Source organism: Rattus norvegicus, assembly GCF_036323735.1.
Source record: "Rattus norvegicus strain BN/NHsdMcwi chromosome Y unlocalized genomic scaffold, GRCr8 chrY_unlocalized_5, whole genome shotgun sequence".
Lineage (NCBI taxonomy): Eukaryota > Metazoa > Chordata > Mammalia > Rodentia > Muridae > Rattus > Rattus norvegicus.
Window position 1 is genome coordinate 292,148 of NW_026947408.1, and position 19,775 is coordinate 311,922.

The 19,775-nt window shown below is 35.8% G+C and overlaps 1 long non-coding RNA gene across 2 annotated transcripts in view; it reads left to right on the forward strand.

Annotated features, from left to right (window-relative positions):
• Positions 1-325: 325 nt before the first annotated feature.
• The window catches only part of LOC134484759 (uncharacterized), a 44,279-nt gene continuing 24,829 nt past the window's right edge, over positions 326-19,775 (forward strand). The window contains exons 1-3 of one of the 2 annotated variants that reach the window (XR_010062513.1): positions 326-1,368; positions 1,613-2,429; positions 11,889-11,971. This is a non-coding gene — a long non-coding RNA (uncharacterized LOC134484759). The remainder of the gene's footprint in view (positions 1,369-1,612; positions 2,430-11,888; positions 11,972-19,775) is intronic. The other variant, XR_010062512.1, reaches the window with a different exon arrangement.

Below are 19,775 nucleotides of genomic sequence, written 5' to 3' on the forward strand. Positions count from 1 at the left end.
GGAGGAGCAATGGATGAGGAAATTGGATAAAATGATCATTTAGCTAAAGAAGATGTCCGCTTAGAGTGATTAACTGTTTAGAATCGTTGCATAAATGACAATCATACTGACCTAAGTTCTCAACTTCCTTTCTTCATTGTCATTTTCAGTGTGCATAGTAAGGTCGGGATGAACAATTTCTGAGCTTTGTTTGCAAGTTTAGGCTTCAATATCTGTACATGAAGGTAGGAAAAAATTCAATTAATCAGTCATATCTCCATTTTTAGAAGGTAGATTGATGGAAAGTCTTCCCTTGTGTCTCAGCAAAGGTACTGGAAAGGCCAACTTGGCTTGCTGATTTGGAGAATGTCTGGTTAATGGATATTTATGTACTGTTGAAGGGGACACTCCTCTGGTACACTATTGCATGCCTGGAATTCCATGGTATTCTTTGTGATGTCACTAGTGTTATGGAAACAGAAGCTGCCCTTGTGGTATTTTGTTAATGCTTATTGTTTTAGACACAGACATGTTTTCTAGGATTATCGAGTTATTTACAGGAAAAACGGAGTGCATGGAGAGATGAGAGAGAGAAAAAATGATATTAGGACTTCTTTCTTGTTATAAATGTGCAAAATAAATAATCTGGTGTAAAGCAGAGAGAGTAAGCCCTGAGCCAGTACTGGGGAACTTCCTGGAGAAGCTGTGCTTGGGTCAGACCTTCTAGGAGCAGGACTTATGGTCTGAAACATCTGGACTTTTAAAGAAGGGACCAAGCGTCAAGAATATCTGATGAATATTTGGCAGACAGCCAGAAATTGACAAGCATGCAGTTAGTTTGCTATGAGTTCCTTAATTTCACTCTGAATGAGAAAGATATCCAATAGGAGCCACACAGATAAATCTTCTACTCTCAGGGTAGAGTATAGGACTTCATCTACAGACGATTATTGTACAAGTCATTGACATGTTGTGACAAGGAGAGAGAGACGGATACTCCCCTGGAAATGTATCAAGATTTCAGACTCATTTTTCTTGAACATACATGATTAGGGCTTGGTTGTCCTAAGAACTATGGACTACAGAACTTACCTGCATATGTCTAGCAATCATCGTTGGAGGCAGGAGAGTAGCTAATAGGTCCAACTTGAAAAGAGCTTTCTTACTCTCTCAGTGCTTCAAAGTGTCTGTAGATTTCCCCTTTCCTCATGCTTTGTTGGGGGACTCAGAATGGTCTCTCCTGTGACTGGGCCATTAATATGCATGTTCCCTTGTGTTTATCTACAGGGTCTGCTGGGAAGGCATCATGCCAACCTTCCACCATCAATGAGCATGTTCAGCAGATTAAGAAGTAGAAGAAACTGACTATTGAGCTCAAGAAGAAAACCTGTGAGTTGGGTAAACTTCCAGGAATACTGACCCATGGCATCAGCAGAATTTGAACAAAAGATAGTTATTACACCCAGTCATTCCTTGATCGTCTTGACCCCTCTGTGTTAAACCCAGTATTCTCACATCAGAAGAAACTGCAACTCCAACGTCCTCATGCACAAACACACTTTTCTGATATGCCTCTCAAAAGTAGAACTTGAAGGTAGGATAGGAGTGTAATGGAAGCTATTTCATTTCTCAGAAAAGCAGAAGCTGTGTTTGAATAACAGACGATATATGGCAAGCAGTGTGTGAGCTCTCATCCTGGATTTTAATAGAGAGAGATGCATTTTCTGTCCTCAGAGGAACACAGAAAGTTGGTCAGCTACAGAAGCACAGTAACTTAAACTTAGATAAGTAAACTTTTGTTTTTTTATTTATTTTAAAGATTTATTTTATTTGATTTTTATGAGTATACTGTACCTGTCAGACTCACCAGACTCACCTGTCATTATGAATGGTTGGATGCCACGATGAGTACACTTGGAATTGAACTCATGACATTTGGAAAGACAGGCAGTGTTCTTAAATGCTGAATAAACTTCCTAGTCTAAACTACTACTACTACTACTACTACTACTACTACTACTACTACTACTACTACTACTACTTATTATTATTATTATTATTATTATTATTATTATTATTATTATTATTACTATTATTGTTAAGCAACCCTAGATAGATCAAAACTTACCCTCCTCCAATGCTCTTCCCCCTTCCCTGTTTGGAGAAGATCTTAGAATAAAGAAAGTCACCATAATATCTGCCCCTCGACCTCAGCATTAAAAAATGAAAAATTTTACTTTTTCTTAGCTATGGAGATTTTCTTGTTGACTGGGCTCATAGCTTCAGACCTGAAGTCAGGGATATTATGGACAATGGAGATCCATTTGAAAGAAGCTGCTTAACTTGGAGGAACAGGGAAACAGTGAGCAAGAGTAAGATGTTTGTCCACCACCTGATCCCTTGCTGAGAACAAAGTCTCCTCTTCACAGCCTGAAAACTGGGCAGGCTGGGTAAGTAGGCATAGCTAACAAGCCAATCCAATTGTGTAAATGTTTGTACATATACAGGGTATAAAGGGAGAGCATTTCATTGACTAATTTGAATACAAACCCTGTCCACTATGTTCTTATATCTTGCAAGGAAACTTTGGTGTATTTTGTCTATCCTGGGATCCAGAAAGATCGCTTCTCACTCTCATTGTGATTTCTTCCCTCATATGACCCTTAAGAGTACTGAGGAAGTCAGAAAAAACACAGACAACAATAATCTACATTGTAGAGATCAATTACTTCTCATAAGAAACACTTCCTCATAGCTGTGAATTCAGCAGAGGGGCAAGCTGCAACCAATGCTTGATATTGCATCTGATGTCTGGTATACAGGCTCATTGACTAACTATTCTATTGGAGAAAGGAAACATCAAAAGTTAGCATGAGAACAAAAAAAAGACTTAAAATTGAATCAGAACTCTGATACATAGCAGTAAGTGTTCCCAGTGAGGGTCGCAAATAACATGAAGGGTATTACTTGAGCAAGAGTTACTCTGCTATAGTCCTCATATTTCATATTTACTTGAAAATCTGTCACAGCAAACCATATTGATATCATACAATAGTCCAGAGAGACCATACCCAAAAGTATATAATTCCTACTGAAATAAAGTGTTGATAATACTGCACATCACACATTTGTATGTGAGTCTAAAATTAATGTTCTACATAGATGAAAGCATTCCCACAATCCTTACCTTAGTCACTTGATTTTTTTTTTCGTTTGGAAAATGGCTGAGTATTCTTCAGTTCCACACCTGAACTGAACTGACTCTTCCTCAGACTGTATACATAGTGGACATCTGAGTAGCAATTGACATTTTTAGCCAGGTTGGTCTCCCCATGGATCTTTTTGGGCATGAATAAGCATGCATAGACATATTTTACTAAAGGATTCATGTAGTAGCCTAAATATTACAGGATCCCATTGCTGTAAATAATTTTATTTTACACAGCAGAAGGAAGGTGTATCAAAGGCTGTGTATCAAACGTTGTAGATATTACACCATCCATAGATGATAATATATCAAGAAGAATCCCTTAGGATTACACACATCGATCTAGAAACTCACAGACGATTCTAATCCAGGACAGGTAATCACTTGGCTTGGAAACTTACAATAATATAATGCTCCAGATCTATGTGGAGTGTTAATAGATAATGAGAAACCACCTAAAAAGCATATGCATAAGTAAAAGATGCTATTCAAAAATTATCCAGAGGGAGTTTGGCAACCTACATTCAGCACAAAGACATTGATTCGTCACTTCACAGATTCTGATCAGATCAATTTAGTATTGAGAAAACTATATGAGAACTCACTTGCGTATCCCATGACTGTACAACTAGGTAGTCACAGCAAACATGACATTCAGGAAGCATAGCTTGAACTTGCCAACAATGGACAGAGTTCATTTACCTGACGAAGTCTGACCATGAAACTCAAATTTCCGAAATACCACTTAGGTTTGAATTTACAGAACAATAAATACTTAATGAGTTTTGGGACAAAATTCTAATCTAAAGACTACAAAATTATTTATCAATAAGCTCTTAATCCCTATGGAGAGATTAATGGTAGATATAATGAATTTAATCTGTAGCCCAGAGGTATAAATAATTGGTGCAATGTGAGGTGATTTGGTATGTTTAAGAAACATGCAAAAAAAGGAGGTCATTCTATCTTTGAACATATTTGCTTCTCAAACATTTAGCATGAGTTACTGTGGAATAACCTAGACACATACATGCACATATCCTACAGTTAATTGATTTGTTCTGTTCTGTGTGTGGTATGCCGGACTAATCCAAGATAGGAAGTATATAATGCACAAGTATTTTAAACCCAATATCAATGAAAATAAATCAGAATTCCTCTTGTGAATGCCATCCTAGATGAGTTAATCCAGACCAAAAAGTAAAAAATGAGTTACATATTCACTTTAATATGAATGTTAATTCTCTAAACTGTGTATCTGTATGATCATTTTGTGTAAGAGTCTAGTGAAACAGACTGTATATATTTTGAGAAGTGCAAGTGTACTTATGTATTGCTGAAGGACACAGTCAGGAACAGGAATATCAACTGTGAAGAGACAGGGAAAAGAGCAACAATGAAGGGAATGTAGTACATACAGTTAAATTGAGAGACATTTGAGGCATTGAATGGAAAATTAATGGAGTAGAAAGACAATTTTTTTTTAATTTTCTATCAAGTAACTAAATATTTGGTATAGTTACAAGGGCAGAAGATAAAATATTGAATGGGTTTATCTATGTGAAATTCGAATAATAAGTAAGTCACAACAATTTTGGATTTCAACTTTCAGTAAACCTATGTTACATATACTGACTGTATATTCATTAAGGAGAGAGATGTGAACATCTCTGTTGGAAACATACATATCTTATATTATAAATATTGGAAGTGCAAAATAACCTATGTATTTGTTTACATTTCAAAGTCATTTCCCAAACTCTTCTTTCTTTCTTGAATACCCCAAGCCATTCCGATGCTGTTTGTTTCTATGATGGTGCTCCTCCATCTACATGCCCACTTCACTTTAGCCATCTAACATCCCCCTTCTCTGGGATATGACATTTCCAAAGACCGATTGCCTTCCTTTCCAGACATTAAAGATTGGACAGTTGTCTTCTCCATATGCTTTGCTATCTATATAGCAGTAACCATGTACTGGCCAAGTATACTCTCGTTGGTAAATTTCCTGAGACTCTGAAGGATAAACTTAATTGATACTCTTGTGTTTCATATTTGTTTCCAATCCCCTTAAGATCCTTTAGGCATTAGACTAACTCATCTTATGTGGCTGTCAGTTTTCTGTCAAATGTTTAGCTGTATCAGCATCTGTCTCAGTCAGATGATGGCAGAGCCCCTCAGAGGACAGACATATTAGGGTCTTATCTGCAAGCACATCTTGACATCAGGAATAGTTCGAGGATTTAAGGTCTGTGGATGAAATGATTCTTATGGTGAGGTAGTCTCTGAAGGGGCTTTCTTCATTCTCTGCTCTTTTCTTTTACTTTTTTTTAGGCCTTGCATATTTATAGGTTAAAAATTTTGAGCTGCATGGGTAGCACCATCCCTTCACTTGGGTCATGTGTAGCTACAAGAGGCAGTCTCTAGTTGTTCTATCTCTTTGCTGCTTAGTATTTAAACTACTATCATCCCAGTAGGTGTATAGGAGCCTTTTGCCTTCCTGAAATCTGGGACTTTCCTGGGGATACCCAAGTTCACCACCCACCATTGATGATTATTGTTATTTATTCCACTTTTCCTCTGGATTTCTCTCTTGTCTCTTTTCATTGTTGCTATCCCCCTCCCCACTTTGTCTATCCTTCTCTACCTCTACCTAGGTCCCTTCATCCGTCTGCCTTCTAAGTTTGTTGCAAGCATCCATAATTGGATTTCTTTCATGTTACCCTCCATGTGATAAAGGATTTGAATACTGGGTATTCTTAACTTTGTGGCTAACATCCAATTGTACCTAAGTACATTCCATGATATGACCTTTCTGTACTCTGTTACTTCACTATTTTCCAGTTTCTTCCCTTTGTGTACAGTGTTCTTGGTGTCCTCATTTTTAATACATGAGTCGTGTTCCTTTGTTTTATTATAGCACACGTTCTCTATTTATTCCTCAGTGCGGATGACATATTTCACGATTGGTTCCAGCATTTGACTAATATGAGTAAGACTGCTTTGAACATGTTCAAGCACATGTCCTTGTTATATGTGGATCAAGTGTGGGTATATGTGTTGAAGTGAGTGGTAAAGCTGGGTCTTCAGTAAAGCTATTTGCAATTTTCTCTGACCCTCCACCTTGATATCCAAAGTGGCTATAGAGCTACTAATCCCACCAGCAGTGGAGTAGTGTTCCACTTTGTCTACATCCTAGACCACTCTGCTACTGCATCAGTTTTTTATCTTAGTCATTCTGATTGGTGTAATGTAGAATCTCTGGTTCATTTTGATTTCCTTTTTTCTCATAACTCTGGATGTTGAACATTTCTTGATATGTTTCTCAGATATTGAGTTACATCAGTTAAGGATTATTGGTTTAGCTCTCTAACCCATTTTAAAAGTTTGGATATTTGGTTGTCTGGGGCAGTAAGGAAGGGAGTGTCCATGTGGAGGAGACAATCACTAAAATGCGGGAGTGGGAGAGACTAGGGGTGATGAAGAGGAACCCAGGAAAGATAAAAACATTTGAAATACAAATGAGAAATACCCTATTTAATGAAAATGAAAAAAAAGAATAAACTTACACTTCTGAAATCTTACTGTTGAATAAATATAGCTTTTGAGATTTTAAACATTTATTTCCTATGTAAATTAAAATTGTATGTGCAAATTGAATACAATTGCTCAGTACTATATTATCTAGTTATGGAGCCTGAGAATTAAACTTATATGCTGTATAACTGTCTTTTAGAATATTTTTTGGAACTTATTTTAATTATTTCTAAACCTTTTCTGAGCCTGACACTTTTTTATTGACTATGTCCAATTGTTTTTAGAAAGATACATAAAAGATATTTAATCTTTTCATAAACATTGACACATATACTTCAGCACTGACTCAATATGAATTAGGGTGGATATTATAAGGTATTATTAACCTACTGTTTTCATATAAACAAATTCTGTACCTATTCTTTTATTGGATCTTTTTACTTGTTTTACTGTAGGAAATATTAAATATGCATTTGCATCCCATTATCATTTACTTGAAAATATTAATTATATTGATTGTAATATGGCCCAGATGCAGTGGAAAATGGGTGAAATGTGAGGATTGCTGAGAAACATAGGGTCTGCTCTTTGTTAAGCTTGTCATATATCAAAATAAGAGAGGTAGAGTGACTGATACTGATACGTAAAACTGAAGTAATTACAAATGGTGTATGTATTGTGAAAATGATAAGCAGTCTTCATATTTAAGATTTTTAATATTTAAATGGAAATTATTTTAGATTCCTTTATATGGATGTCCTTCTGAGGAGATTATTGGGTCTTAGTAACCAATACCCACAAGTATGACACCCTGATCTGCATATTGTTTTAAATTAATAATAACTGGAGTAGCAAAATGCTTGAAGAAAATTCATCCAGTATACTCCTGTCTGTTTAAATATTGGATATGCAAAAGATGAAAAGAGTTATCTTTGGTTCCTTTATTGAATTTTCTTAATTGAAATGAATGTTTTCAAAAAGAAATATTAAAGAATATAGCCATTTTTGTCACAGGTTATTGTTAGTGTTCTCACTCTGTGTAATTTCACTATAGAGTCATGCAATACTGTTAGTATATCTGTGATATTCATCACATGAAATCAGCATGTTTAAACTGATAACATCCATAATGTAACCTGTACCAAATTTCCACTTTATTTCCTTTTCTGCTCTATTACACGTCAATGTCATTTTTTTTAGCATTTACCATGGATTTATAAATAAACATGCTTATGTAGTCCACTCAGAATCACTTGTAAATATTCTTCAACAAATAATATTCAATATGCAAGTTCAGGTCTTTCACACTTTTTGTTTAAAATTGCATGAAGCACTTCTCTGCATGAGGTCTTCTCCAAGCTCTGCTTCCTCTTCCAGAAGTATTCTTCCTATGATTCTTGTCACATAGCCAGCTTTCTGTTTTAAATCTGAGTAGAACTAGAACTTTGTAACAACTTTGTTTTTCTTGTCTAAAGGTTCAATGGAACAAACTGTTGGTGGAAAATTTATTGCGGGAAAATAGATCATTTTATTATCTCATTTAAAGAGCAATTATAAAATGGTTGATGTTGAAAATAGAACTGAAAACACGGAAGCGGTAGTGATCTCATTTGTGACAGAGAAATAATAATTACCTGTATGAGAGCAATGTTAGTAAAGATAAAAAATGATGGATCATGATTAAATTTCATTATAGCACATGAGGTTCTCTTACAGACTTAAATATAGTGATAAGATTTGAGGTAGAATGCAGAGCAGGGTGGAAAGTAGCTGAAGATTTGCAAATAGAGACAAAGTATGATGTTATGCCTTTAAGTAACAAAGACGAGATGATGGGAGAATTTGACAGATTAATGTAAAGGAATCTAAGTATTTCATCTCTGTTAATTACCTGAGTGGAAGTGTTAAATAGACATTTTATTTTAAAATTACGGCTGATAAATGTTCCTTTAGGTATTAAGATATGAACATAATTCACATTTAAAATTGTGCTTCATATAAGAAGATATTTCACATTTAATAATTATTTCATGATTGATGGTTCTGAGTATGTGATATTAATCTACTTATTATCTGTGATCTTTCATGTATGTAAATATGTATGTATGTATGTATCTTTCTATCATTCTGATCTATCACATAGAGCAGTCCATTTGTTATATTTTCTAACTCACATAGGTCCTTTAGTATCCTGAAATTACATCACATGATGGAAAAGTTAATTAGATATGTCTCATGCTAAAACCCATATACAGTCACATTACCAAACTAAATCTTTGTGTTTTATGAAATAGACGAGGAAATTTGATAGTATAAAAATTAATTAGCTACCTTGAATCTCTTTTCTGAACTGTAACTTTACAATGAATCAAAATTTATGAAACAGCTTTTAAAAATCTTGAGTACTAATGTATAGCTGTGAAAAGTTTCATAAAGTTAGAAAGTAGAGTGCATTTTATGTTACATAAATATATATATATAAACACATATACACATACAAACAAATATATATATATACATATGTGTCCACCTACACGTATATACATATATACATATAAACATATATACATATGCCCTTACGTACACATACACAATTTTATATATATATATATATATATATATATATATATATATATATATATGTGTGTGTGTGTGTGTGTGTGTGTGTGTGTGTGTCCCTATGTACACATACACATATGCAAATGTATACACATATACATATATACATACATACATTCTTTACTAACAAAAACTTTGCTTTTGAAAGAAATTGCCTAGGCATAATGTATATGGTTTAGTCAAATAAGAGAAAAATGATGTTATTGTCAAATGACTCTGTTTGAGTATTCATTTCTTCTTTTTTAACATGATGATGGTTCTACAAATCTGACTTTTGGTAATTGGAGATTATATGTACGACTCTAACTCATTCAAACTCTTACTCCAAAAATAAGTGATTACTTATTATGTTTCCAGTACATGTCTAGAAAATAGATTTATAAAAAAAATGAATTTTCTGCTTTCCTTCAAGGGCTTCACCATCTAGGGAGGATATAGTCAAATATCATTATTTATTAATCCTATAATCTACTCTAAATATTTCCTTCAAATTATATCATTTTGCTCCTCTAAAACTCGATTTAGGTATAAGTACACTTCATTTTTCAAATTCAAGAAAGAAAAGTGTGAAAAAGTCCCCTTGAGAATCAGGAGTACTGGAGTTAAAATTCAAGTTCACATAATATATTGCTTAAAATTATTTTTAAAAATGTATTATATGGGGTTGGGGATTTAGCTCAGTAGTAGAGCACTTGCCTAGCAAGCGGAAGGACCTTGGTTCGGTCCCCAGCTCCGAAAAAAAGAAAATAGAAAAAAAATGTATTATACTTGCTGTCTTGAGTCACCAAGTTCAATAATTTTCTTAATAAAACATTCAAAATAAAATCCAAGGGAAATATATTATTAAGATACAATTCCAAATTGTTTTTCCACACACTTATTACCTTTCATATCTTTACATTTAACATAGAACTAGAAAAAAATATAATAACTCTACCACCGATTTCCAACAACCATGGGACGTTGTTTGTAACGGATGGAATTTTATAGATGACAATTGAAATAAAACTGTGGGTTTGTGACCCTGCTGGTAGATGCATGAAAAAACATGTATATTTAGGTTGAGTTTCTACAATATAAACCAGATTAATCCCTACAACTAGATGGCATGTGCATTTGGCCAAACAGGATAGGAAAATTTGCAAATGAGCTCCATATCTTAAACACATTATTTTATAAACTTGCTTGAAATCATGCTTTTGATAATTATCATCTTGACCAAAATCACCGACAGGCTAGCCCATTCAAAAACAAATTGTTACCACCTTTTGCCAATTAATTCTATTTTTTATACAAGAGTAATAATATGTAACTGCTATTGAGATGGTTGTTAAGGGTTTCCAGTACCATTACAGCTCATAGGTTGTAAGTGTTTTTAAATTTTTATATTGGAAACATGGTCAAAGCAGGTACACTGTTTTGAATTTTCTCAACTGATCACATATTGGATTACCCGTTTCAAAATTAGCAGCAATAACTGTAAAGGATTTGGATAGTGTCAATCACTCTGAAGAGAAAATAATGTACAGGATTACTCAGCTACAGTAATGTATTTGTAGCAGCAGCAAAAATTTCAAACATATGCTATTTTTTCCAAGGGAAAGTTGGCTACACAGACTATGGCAAACAAATGAAGCAGCAGCAACAATGTTTGTGGATCTTGAGTCTCTGCTGATTTCAATTCCCTGAGAGAATCACAGCATAGAACTTCTCTCTGTCCAGGCTACGTACAGAAGCCTGGCTGTTCTACTAGGTTCTGCCACTGCTGCTGTTTCCTGTTTGTTATGACAACTCTGCAAAATTGAACTACTAGTGTATTCATGAAATGTTTGCTAATGGAACAAGCTGCCACTGCTAAACTGTGTAATGTAATTCTGCTATCCAGACAACACAGATGGGAGTTGCTCCAATGAACCTATTTAAACAGGGCCACCACCACTAAACCCAATGCTTCATCCTTTTTTTTACCTTGGGTGGGAGGAGGGCTACAAAGGATGTTAAAGCTTTTAAGAGGCATCAGCAAATATTGATATTTGTAAAAAACAAAGTTTTAGTTTGAAGAGATTTCAGCTGTGGGCTCTCCTTGGGGTGTAATATCACTCAAGCATTTGGTGTATCCTGCATGGAAGGACGCTGAGAATGCCAAGTTAACTGCAAAAAGACAGGTATTTTCTGGTCCTGCATATATCAGTGAATATAAAGTTTTTTTCAACACTGGTAATAAGCAGGAGGTTTGGAGCCTGGGGGGAGAGAGAATGAAGATGTTTACTATGCATGGCATCTCAGCTCCATAAATTAAAAGAGATCTGGATAAGAGAGGGAGTGAGAGACACACACCAGAGATGCTGGGCACTATAAAAAATGGTATATTAAGAGCATTTTATTTTATTTCTTGTAGGACAGTTAAAAAAGAACCCAAAAGCTATTCTTTTTAATCTTATTTAGCATTAGATAAATATCTCCTTTATAAGACAAGATAGACTTTTTTCTAAAGTACTTTGGTAACTTGAGACATTAAAAAATGAATTTTGCTTTCTTTTTCCAGAAGCCAATAGCAATGTACATGAAGAAAGTACATCAGTAGTGAGAAAGAAAATTGCTGCACTTCTTCAATATTCATTTCCTTAGGTAAGTGAAATTTTATCCAGGTGTTTCTGAAATAATCTAACTATTGTCTTTTCCATCAGTATATGTAGAAGGAACCATGATATAAACAAATGGAATTCACTGCTAGAGAAAATCTCATTTAAGTAAAACCATATCTGTAAACTCAAGGAACTTTTCCAAGCAATTCCAATTGACATTCTTACACAAATTATTTTTATAATAAATGTAGTAAACAAAATACACCCATACATACAGTAATATCTTTGGAGTTAAGTTCACATCTTTTAATTAAACTATTATTACTTTGAAAGTAATAAAAGAGAATATGGATTGTGTTTGGTAGCAGGTCACAATCCAAAGCATCAATCCCTTTATGGTAATCTAATAGATATGAATTTCATTTCTTCCAAGAATGTTTAAACAAGATTCTCTCCTTTTAGTATTCCTAGTCTCTTGATTTCTTTTTGGATATCACAGATCCCATAATGGTTTGGTTAAAAATGTTCACTACGGTATGATAATAAACTTAGTCTTAGAAATACTCTGTTAGTTGCTATCTCTGAATAAGGAAGTTTGAATCAGATAAACTAACTTGACTCCACAGAGATGTCATACTTCTCTAACTAGCATTTGCACAATTTTGCCCATAATACTGTGTCTTAGCCAGAGTTTCCATTACTTTAATGAAATACCATGACCAAGGAGGAAAAAAAGCAAGTTGGGGAAGAAAGTGTTTATTATAGTTTATATTTTCTCTTTTAAAATTTTACTTATAAAATTTTAGAGTTCAGATTTCATTCCTCTCAAAGCCCATATTCTGTTCTACATCCCATAACTTCTCCCCACATTCCCAACTGAATGAAGCTGTCTCCCACTCCACCCTCAGTCTACCAGACCTCTCCACTACCTGGGAACTCAAGTGTCTTGAGGGTTAAGTGCATCTTGTCTTGTTGTGTCCAGAACCAGCACTCCAATCTTAGAGGCCTCATATTAGCTGGTGCATGATGCCGCATTGATGGCTCAGTGTCTGAAAAATCACTGAGGTTCAGGTTAGTTAACACTGCTGGTCCTCCGACTGCATTGCTCCCCTACTCAGCTTCCTCAGCTTTTCCCCAATTCAACCACAGTGCTTAGCAGCTTCTGTTCATTGTCTGAGTGTAAATGTCTGCATCTGACTCTTTCAGCTGCTTGTTTTTTCTTTGCTAATGCAGTCATGTCAGGTCCGTTTTGTGAACATGACAAAGCATGAGTAATAGTGTCAGGCCTTGGGGGCCTCTACTTAATCTGGTTCCCAGATATCGCGGGACACTGGAATTCCTTTTGCTCAGGCTCCTCTCTGGTTTTGCCCCTTAAATTCTTTCAGACAGCAACAAATATGGGTCAGAGTTTTGATTTGTGGATGGCAACCTTATCCCTCACTTGATGCGCTCTCTTCGTCATGGAGTTAGCCTCTACAAGTTCCCTCTACCTACTCCTGGACATTTCACTGAGTCCTGATAGTCTCTTACATCTCAGGTCTCTGTAATATTCTAGAGCCACCCCCACCTCCAAACTTTTAGTTCATGAGGTTGACTCTTTTCATTCATTCTGCTGGCACTCAAGACTTCAGTCAAACTCCCCACCAACACTTGAACATGTTCCCCTCTCCCTTACTGACTCCTTTCTCACACAGGCCCCTCACTCTTCCCTCCTGAGGTTCATTTCTTCTCCCTTTCAAGTGGGATTAAGATTCCTCTTTGGCTGTTCAGTTGGTTAAAATTTTATTTTTCCTTTTATAAAAATGGAATATTTTGTTTAATTTCAAATATTATTCACTTTTCTAGTTTTCCAGTCATAAGACTCCTATCCTTTCCCCAACCAGTTCTTCTATAAAGGTGTTCCCCTCACCAACCACTCACTTTCCCAGCACCCGTGACATTCCCCTACACTGGGGGTTCCAGCTTTGGTAGGCCTAAGAGCCTCTCCTTCCATTGATATCCAACAAAGCCATCCTCTACTACATATACATTTGAAGCCATAGTTCTGTCCATGTACAGTCTTTGAATATTGGTTTAGTACCAGAAAGCTATGGGTCGTTGGCATTGTTGTTATGGGCTTGAAAGCCCATTCAGTCCTGGTAATCCTTTCTCCAAATTTACAAACAAGAGGTTTGTTTGCATTCCACTGGTGTGCCAATAACCTTCACATCTGTAATTGGCATGGTCTACCTGGGTCTCTCAGGAAAGATCTATATCCATTTCCTGGCAGCATGCACTTCTTAGCGTCATCAATCTTATGTAGTTTTGTGGCAGATCTATCTGTCCATCTATCTATCTATCTATCTATCTATCTATCTATCTATCTATCTATCTATCTATCTACCTCTATATCTGTCTCTTGTTATCTATATCTATATCTTTATGTATATCTTTATCTATATTTATATTTATATATCTTTATCTATATCTATATCCATATCTATATATATATATCTATATATATATCTATATATCTAAATATATATATATAACTATCTAAATATATATATATATAAATATATGTATGTATATATATATATGTATATATGTATATATGTATATATTTGGTGGCTCCTACAGCTATGTGGTTTGGTGGAATTTTACGATGGATTCTGTAGAACTAGGTCAAAAATGTAGAAATGCCAATCAAATTCCTTTCTGTTATTATGGACCTATTGAAGTTGAGGTTTCTCTGGACATCAAGCCTTTCCTCTTTCTGTCCATCCTTCTGAGTCTTGTGTTTCACCTGAGAAAGAATAGTGGTAAAACCTCCTAAACCCTTTTGTCTGGCCCTGGGAACACAGGAAGGTACATGTTATAAAACTGATATCTAATAGGAGTAGAGATCAGCCTTCTATAGTACATGATGGCCTGTGCTTTACTGATGTCTCATACTTTTTGGATAAAATAAGGATTTGAGAGTATTATTTGAAGTAGTAACACAATATTGACAGTTATATTCACTCTATAACTGGTCACGCTTTGTTGCTAATTTATTGCAAAAAATGAAATTGCAAAACGGAATTATTGAGTACACATTCAGGAATATATATATATATATATATATATATATATATATATATATATATATATATATATATATATATATATGGTGTCTTCTACAACTATGTGTGTGTATATATATATATATATATATATATATATGTATGTATATATAAATTCTCCTATAAAGGAAAGTACAATACGAAAATAAAATACAATGCTCAATCAATTAAAGGTCTGTAGGGAAAATAATGGCCTTTGGGAAACAGAGAAATCCTAGGAAATTGAGTGTATGTCACAGGAATGGACCTGGAAATGGAATTCTTATCCAGAATAAACTCCTCCACCCCATGTTCCTAGATCATTTCTACCCATGCCATGTGCCTGACTAACTTTCTCCATTCAAAGCATGAAAACACTAATGTAGGAAAAAGAAGTCTGTAGCTTTAAAGGGATAGAGTACATAAAACATTCCCCTGTGTCATAGGAGACACTTCTGGAAAAGGCACTCTCAAAACTGGTCACTGTTAGGAAAGATGTTTAGCAGGTAGGCCACGGCAGTTCTCAGTGACATCATCATTAATCCCTCCCTCCAAAATCTCTTGTAACCAGGAGATCCCTATCTTCTCCTGTGATGTCACAAGTGTTGTTGTGTCTGCAACTGCCTCTCAGATATTCCTTCAGTACCTCTAGGGTTTACTAATTGGCCTCTAATTCAGAGTAAACAGCCTTTTGGGAGGGAGAACAAAGAGGATGAAAAGATCTGATATGGGAAGAAAAAAGGAAGCTGGCCTTCTGTCTTGGTATAAAAAAAAGAAAAGAAATAAGTGGTCCTTGTAACAGCTCAGTGAGTACTTGGTAGGGATTTAGTGGTATTGCCAAAGAGACTGCCTTGATCTGAGCCTCCCACATATGGGAATCAGGAGTTGGGAGCCTCTCAGAAACATCTCGACTTGCCTGTTTTTATTGTTCCTGGAAGTCAGAGAGTTTATATCATTAATTTCTTTATTCAATAGGCCAAGTGTTGTGAAGGGCACAGTTGTTTTCCTGACAGCTCATGGCCTTTACTCTTTTTGACAAGAAGAAAAAAGTCCTAAGGAAAAAGGTAGAGACAGATATAGTGTCTCTAGCTCAGAATAAACACCTCCATGTTTGCATATCTATAGTGCAGTCTGAGAAGCAGCATTGCTATTAGGTGACACATCATCATCTCAGTCTTCCCACTAATATTTCCACTGACCACCACTTTACTTTTCTGAGTCAATAGGTATGATTAGCTGTCAGTTTTTTCTTCTTTTATTTCTTTCATTTTTTTATGTTTTAGCAATTTTATTGCTTTTTTTAACTTGATATTTCTATATTTACATTTAATGTTATTTCATTTCCCATTTTCCTACCCAAAAGGTTCCTACCCGTATCCTTCCCCTTTCTTCTCTAACCCCCCCCCCAACTGTGCCTTCACATTCCCTTGAACCTGGAGACAAACCTAGAGAGGACCAATAGCTTCGGCATCCATTCATGATGAACAAGGCCATCCTCTGCCACATGCAGTTTGATCCATAGGTCTGTCTGTGTACATTCACTGAATATTGGTCTAGTATCAGAAAGCTCTGGTTCATTGACATTGTTGTTCTTACGGGATTTTAAGCTCCTTCACCTCTTGTAATCCTTTCTCAAAATCTGCCAGCAAGAAGTCTGTTTCAGTTCACTGGTTTGCTCTAGCATTAACTTCTGTAGTTGACATGATCTACCTGTGTCTCTCAGGAAATATCTATGTCCAGTTGCTGGCAGATTGCACTTTTTAGCGACATCAATCTTATCTAGTTTTGGTGGCTGATATATATATATATATATATATATATATATATATATATATATATATATACACATATACATATACATATATCCTCCTTTAGGTGGCTCCAAGAACTATGTGGTTGGGTGGAGGCAACATGGATTCTGAGCAACTAGGTCAAGAATATAGAGTTCAGAAACGACAGTGCCAAATAAACTCCCTCCTGTTCTTATGAACCAATTGAAGTTGAGGTTTCACTTGCTCTCAAGCCATTCTTCTTTCTGCCCATCCTCCAGTATCTTATGTTTGGCCTTCAGAGAAATAATGGTAAAATGTATGACCCTCAAGTCTAGCAATGGGAACACAAAAAGGTAGATCGTGTAGTACCGATATCAAAAAGTACTAGAAACTGAATTCCATAGTTGTTTTGTCCTTTGCTTTTTTGAAAATTAAATTGGACACAGAAGTTTTGAGTACACATACAGGAATATTAATAAAGTATCTTATCATTCAATGTACAATGAGAAAGTGAAATACAATATTCATTCAATTAAGGTCTGTAGGCAAAATTCTGGCCTTTGGGAAATAGAGAAAACCTGGGATATGAACTGTGTATCACAGGAATGAACCTGGGAAACAAAAATTATCTAGAACTATCTCCTCCACTCTATATTCCTAATTCGTTTCAAGCCATGTTAAGCCCCAGACTAACTTTGTCCATTCAGAATATGTAACCTCTAATGAAGCAAAGAGAAATCTCTAGCTTTAAAGAGATGAAGTATGTAAAGGTTTCCACTGTTAGACAGGAGAAACTCCTGGAAATTGCACTCCAAATCTGTTCAATGTAAGGAAAGCTGTTTAGCAGGTAGGCCATGGCAGTTCTCAGTGACATCATCATTAGGACTCCCAGAAAAATCTCTTGTATCCTGGAGAGACCTCGCTTCTTCTGTGATGTCACAATTGTTGTACTGACTGCAACTGCCTATCAGATATTGCTTCAGTACCTTTGTGTCTTCAAATTGGCATCTAATGCATTGTAAATAGCCATTTGGGAGGGCAAACATAGAGGATGAAGTGATCAGACATGGGTTGTAGAAGGTGACCTTCTGTCTAGTTATAAAAAGAAGAAACACGTGGTCAATGGGAAAGATCCTTGAGTCTTGGGTAGGTGTTGAGTAGGTTCACTGAAGAGATAGCCTTGATCTGAGCTTTCCACATATGGGAATCAGGAGCTGGGAGCCCCTCAGAAGCATCTGGACTTCCCTGCTTGTTATTTTTCTTGGTAGTCAGTTAGTTTATATAAATCATTTCTTTATCCCAAAAGCCAGGTTTTGGGAAGGGCACTCTAGTTTTTCCTGAGAGCTCATAGCTTTTATCCTTTTGTCAAAAAGGAAAAGGTCCTAACAGAAAAGGTAAGGCAAGTATTTTGTCTTCTGCACAGAGTAAATTCCTCCATGCATTGTATTCTAATAATGCAGTTTGTGTCTGGCACTGATAGCTGGAAGGGAGAAGTGCTTCTAGATGAGACTTCATCATATAAGTCTTTCAACTAGTAATACTCTGACTACCATTCCCTGACAGTGACCCCTTAAAATTCTGAGTCAATAGGTGTGAATAGCTGGAAGATTTCTTTTCTTTCATGTCTTTCATTTTTTTAATTTTTAACTAATTTTATTGCTTTTTTAATTGGATATATCTAAATTTTCATTTAAAATATTTCCATTCCCTGTTTTCTGACTGAAAGATCCCTTACCGGTCCTCCTACACTTCTCTTATAACCACCCTTACTGCCCCTGGATATTCCCTTGAACTGGGAGTCAAAGCTAGGCAGAACCACGGGTTCTCCTTCCATTATTACCCAACAGGGCCATCCTCTGCAACATATGCAGTAAGAGCCATAGGATTGTTCATGTTCATTGTTTGAATATTGGTCTACTACCAGAAAGCTCTGTTTCATTGGCATTGTTGTTCTTATGGGTTTGAAAGCACCTTCAACTCTTCTAATCCTTTCTCAAAATCTACCAACAAGAAGTTCGTTTTCAGTTCACTGGTTTGCCACTAGGGTTCATTTTGTGGTTCTCCCTGCAGTTTTCTGTGTTTGATGCAAATTCAACTGCCCCAAAGTCAGGTGCATAGTCCTATACTCAGAACTCAGGTTACTTCACAAGAACTACCTCCCCATTGAATGTGTAAAGTATAAGTGAGTGGCAGGAACAGGATAGAAGGAGGGTTAATTTGTGAGGAGAAGGAAGAATGATCAGTAGAGATGTTTAAAGGAAGAGGAGGACACTAGAGGAAAAAAGAGGATTGTAATATGACAGAGTGAGAAGCCATGGCAGGTGAATTTAAGATTCTGCTCTGTGTATTTACAAGTCGTTTTTAATATTCATAAGGGATGGGTAGTACCCTACGTGGTGTGTTTAAGTGGGCAAATATATCTAATCAACTAAATCAAAGATTATTGTGCTGTGTGTTTTTTATGTGAGGGTTTGAGTATGGGAGAGTGTGTGACGGCATGAAACACTGTGTAGCTGAGGACTGGGAAGGTGTTTATGCCAAGATATCTAGCAGAGAATTTCAGACACTTCAGTGCCAGAGTTAGCAGGATAAAACAAAAATTTACTTTTTATTTTTATAGTTTTACAAGAATACAGTCACTTCCGTATATAATATGCTCTAGCTGTGTTTCTGAGGAAAAATCTATATTTGGTTCCTGGCAGAAAGCACTTCTTAGCTTCATCAATCTTATCAGGTTTTGGTGATATATATGTAGGTGGCTCCTTCTGCTGCTTGGGTAGGGGGAATTTTCATATGGATTCTGTGTAACTAAGTCAAGAATGTAGAATCCACAAAGGACAATGCCAAATAGATTCCCTCCTGTTCTTATGAACCTATTGAATTTGAGGTTTCAGTGGACCTCAAGCCATTCCTCTCACAGTCCTTCCTCTTCTATCTTATTATTCCTCAAGAAAAAATCATGGTAAAACATCCACAACCCTCTAGTCTGGCC